General features: G+C 38.9%; 1 non-coding gene across 1 annotated transcript; it reads left to right on the top strand.

The window, feature by feature from the left end:
* The first annotated feature begins 245 nt into the window (after window positions 1-245).
* LOC136167945 (small nucleolar RNA U3) lies at window positions 246-459 on the top strand. Its single transcript, XR_010663123.1, has one exon. It is a non-coding gene; the product is annotated as a small nucleolar RNA U3 (small nucleolar RNA).
* The last annotated feature ends 3,603 nt before the right edge of the window (window positions 460-4,062 follow it).

Here is a 4,062-nt window from a genome sequence, read left to right on the forward strand (position 1 = left end):
TAGTTGTGGTTCATGGACTTAGTTGCTCTGTAGCGTGTGGAATCTTCCTGGAACAAGGATGGGCCTGGTTTCCCCTGCATTGGCAGGCAGGTTCTTATCCACTGTTCTATGAGGGAATTCCCTTCCATCACTCTTTATAGTGAAAAACTGTTCAGATGGATCTAAGATTTACATGCGCCAAAAGGATGAGATTAAGCTGGCTTTACCAGAACCTACTGGTCAGTCATTACATCATTAAAAGTGGAAAGACTATACTTTCAGGGATCATTTCTATAGTTTGTTACTAGAGAAGTTTCTCTGATCGTGTAGAGCACCCGAAACCATGAGGAAGAGATGCAGTGTTCTCTCCTGAGCGTGAAGCTGGTCTTTGGTGTTGCTTTTGCAGCTGCTATTGGCCATTGATGATCGTTCTTCTCTTCCTTTGGAAGAGTAAGAGGGAGGGAACACCATCTGAGTGGTCTTGAAAAAAAAATAAAAAATAAAATAAAAAATAAAAGTGGGACATGCAGTCATTGAGTATCTCCTAATTTGATCCAGTCAGATACAGAGCACTTTCTTAGTATTTCTGCCCTTCACAAATTAAGCCTAAATCCAGTCAACTTTGAGATCTACCAGAGAAATACAGGAGATGGTGCTACATATTTAGCAACACCACAAGGACATAGTCAATCAAGACCAAGGGTGGAAATTCTAAAGTCTACCCCAAATTGCCCACATTATTAAAAATTAACTGGCTCACACACACAACACACACATACACACACACACACACACACAGAGGAAACTACTGTGGATAAATAGAGACAAGATGTAATAGTAAAATTCAAGGTATGACTTTATATGGACCCTGCATTGAACAAATGAACTGTGAAAGACATTTTTGCCACAATCAGGAAGACTTGAACATGGACTGAGGATTAGATGATACTGAGGAATTATTATAAATTTCTTTGGTTGTAACATGGTTTTGTGGTCTTTTAAAAAGTCTCCTAGAGACATACACTGAAGTATTTAGAGATGAAATGATATGATATCTGGGATCTATTTTAAAATAATTCATTAAAAATGTATGGAATCTAGAAAGATGGTACTGATGAACCTCTCTACAGGGCAGCAATGAAGACGCAGACATAGAGAACAGGCTTGTGGACCCAAAGCGGGAAGTAGTGGGTGGGACAAATTGAGAGAATGGCCCTGAAACATACATATTACCATATGTAAAATTGGATGGCCGGTGGCAATTTTCTGTATGACACAGGGAGCTCAAAGTGGGTGCTCTGTGACATCCCAGAGGGGCGGGATGGGGTAGGAAGTGGCAGGAAGGTTCAAGAGACAGGCAGCATACATATACCTATGGCTGATTCATGTTGATGTGTGGCAGAAACCAACCCAACATTGTAAAGCAATTATCCTCCAATTAAAAATAAATTAATTAAAAATAGAAAAAAATTGGGGGAATGCATGAAAAAAGAATAACAGAAATTGACCATTTGGTGTAAGGAGGTGTTCAACTTTTGTGTGTGTTTGAAATTTTTCATAATGAAAAGCTGAAAATAAAGACAGCCTTTGTAAAACATCTGCTTCTGCTTCTAGGAAGCACTCAAACCTGTTAGCTATAATCACAATAACCACACACAGAATGCTAGACGATATTCTACCAACTTTTACTAAGTTAATAAAATAGAATTGAAGTTGATAATATTGATGTGATTTGTGTTAATGTATATTTTAACTGAGAGGAACAGACTGGATTAACAAAGGGCTGTGACTACCAACTTAATATATTTACTTAATGTCTCGAATACTGCATGTAAATAAATTCTTGGACTGTGATTAAGAGACTTAAAAAAATAAAATTCTTAAAAATAAATAAATAAATAAATAAAATTCTTAAGTTAGCAGTTTAGGTTTCCTTGGCTTAGTATTTCTAGACAACAGTTTATTCCTGGTATTTCCTGCTTAAATAATTTCTGCCTTTTTCTCATTAATATTCTCACACTTTCAAAACTCAGCATAAAGTAAGTTAATAGGAATTTTCTTTTCAAATTACCGTTATAAGAAGCAAAAGGTCTTGTGTGATAAATGGATCTGAGATCTAATTTTTTCACATATTGCTGAAGCCTGGCTTGGAGAATTTTGAGCATTACTTTACTAGCGCGTGAGATGAGTGCAATTGTGTGGTAGTTTGAGCATTCTTTGGCATTGCCTCTCTTTGGGATTGGAATGAAAACTGACCTTTTCCAGTCTTTTGGCCCATTTCAGAGATACTCTTTCAACATACAATTAGCGTAATTAACTCCTGATTAGACCCTAATAGGTTGGGAAGGTTCATTATGTTTTGAGGACCATTTACTAAACAAGGCAAAAAGAAACCTCCCTGTGTTCTTCCTCTCATGTGTAGATCCTACAAGATAAGGATAAAGAATCCATATTGAGGGAATTCTATGGTCTAAGTATCCCAGAAGTAGTCTCTGGAAATTCTTTGCAGCCAAAGACGGAGAAGTTGTATACAGTCAGCAAAAACAAGACTGGGACCTGACTGTGGCTCAAATCATTAACTCCTTATTGCCAAATTCAAGAAATTGAAGAAAGTAGAGAAAACCACTAGACCATTCAGGTATGACCTAAATCAAATCCCTTACAATTATACAGTGGAAGTGAGAAATAGATTTAAGGGACAAGATCTGAGAGACAGAGTGCCTGATGAACTATGGATGGAGGTTCATGACATTGTCGTACAGGAGACAGGGAGCAAGACCATCCCCATGGAAAAGAAATGCAAAAAGCAAAGTGGCTGTCTGAGGCGGCCTTACAAAGAGCTGTGAGACGAAGAGAAGCGAAAAGCAAAGGAGAAAAGGAAAGATATACCCATTTGATTGCAGAGTTCCAAAGAATAGCAAGGAGAGATAAGAAAGCCTTCCTCAGTGATCAGTGCAAAGAAATAGAGGAAAACAATAGAATGGGAAAGACTAGAGATCTCTTCAAGAAAATTAGAGATACTAAGGGAACATTTCATGCAAAGATGGGCTCAATAAAGGACAGAAATGGTATGGACCTAATAGAAGCCAGAAGATATTAAGAAGAGGTGGCAAGAATACACAGAAGAACTGTACAAAAAAGATCTTCATGACCCAGATAACCACAATGGTGTGATCACTCACCTAGAGCCAGACATCCTGGAATGTGAAGTCAGGTGGGCCTTAGATAGCATCATTACGAACAAAGCTAGTGGAAGTGATGGAATTCCAGTTGAGCTATTTCAAATCCTAAAAGATGATGCTTTGAAAGTGCTGCACTCAATATGCCAGCAAATTTGGAAAACTCAGCAGTGGCCACAGGACTGGAAAAGGTCAGTTTTCATTCCAATCCTAAAGAGAGGCAATGCCAAAGAATGCTTAAACTACCACACAATTGCACTCATCTCACACGCTAGTAAAGTAATGCTCAAAATTCTCCAAGCCAGGCTTCAGCAATACGTGAACCGTGTACTTCCAGATGTTCAAGCTGGTTTTAGAAAAGGCAGAGGAACCAGAGATCAAGCTGCCAACATCCACTGGATCCTTGAAAAAGCAAGAGAGTTCCAGGAAAAAATCTATTTCTGCTTTATTCACTATGCCAAAGCCTTTGACTGTGTGGATCACAATAAACTGTGGAAAATTCTGAAAGAGATGGGAATACCAGACCACCTCACCTGCCCCTTGAGAAATGTATATGCAGGTCAGGAAGCAACAGTTAGAACTGGACATGGAACAACAGACTGGTTCCAAATAGGAAAAGGAGTACGTCAAGGCTGTATATTGTCACCGTGCTTATTTAACTTATATGCAGAGTACATCATGAGAAACACTGGGCTGGAAGAAGCACAAGCTGGAATCAAGATTGCTGGGAGAAATATTAATAACCTCAGATGCCGAGGTCCAGCCCTGGCAGGACCAGGAATACCCACGGGATGAGTGGCGTCGGCGAGGAAGAAAACAGACAGACAGACACACACAGATGTTGCGTAGAAGAGGTAGCTTTTTTTTTTTAGGATAGCTCAGTTTTTATAGAATGAATGTTACC

The sequence above is a fragment of the Muntiacus reevesi genome, chromosome 4 (assembly GCF_963930625.1).
Source record: "Muntiacus reevesi chromosome 4, mMunRee1.1, whole genome shotgun sequence".
Taxonomy (NCBI): Eukaryota; Metazoa; Chordata; class Mammalia; order Artiodactyla; family Cervidae; genus Muntiacus; species Muntiacus reevesi.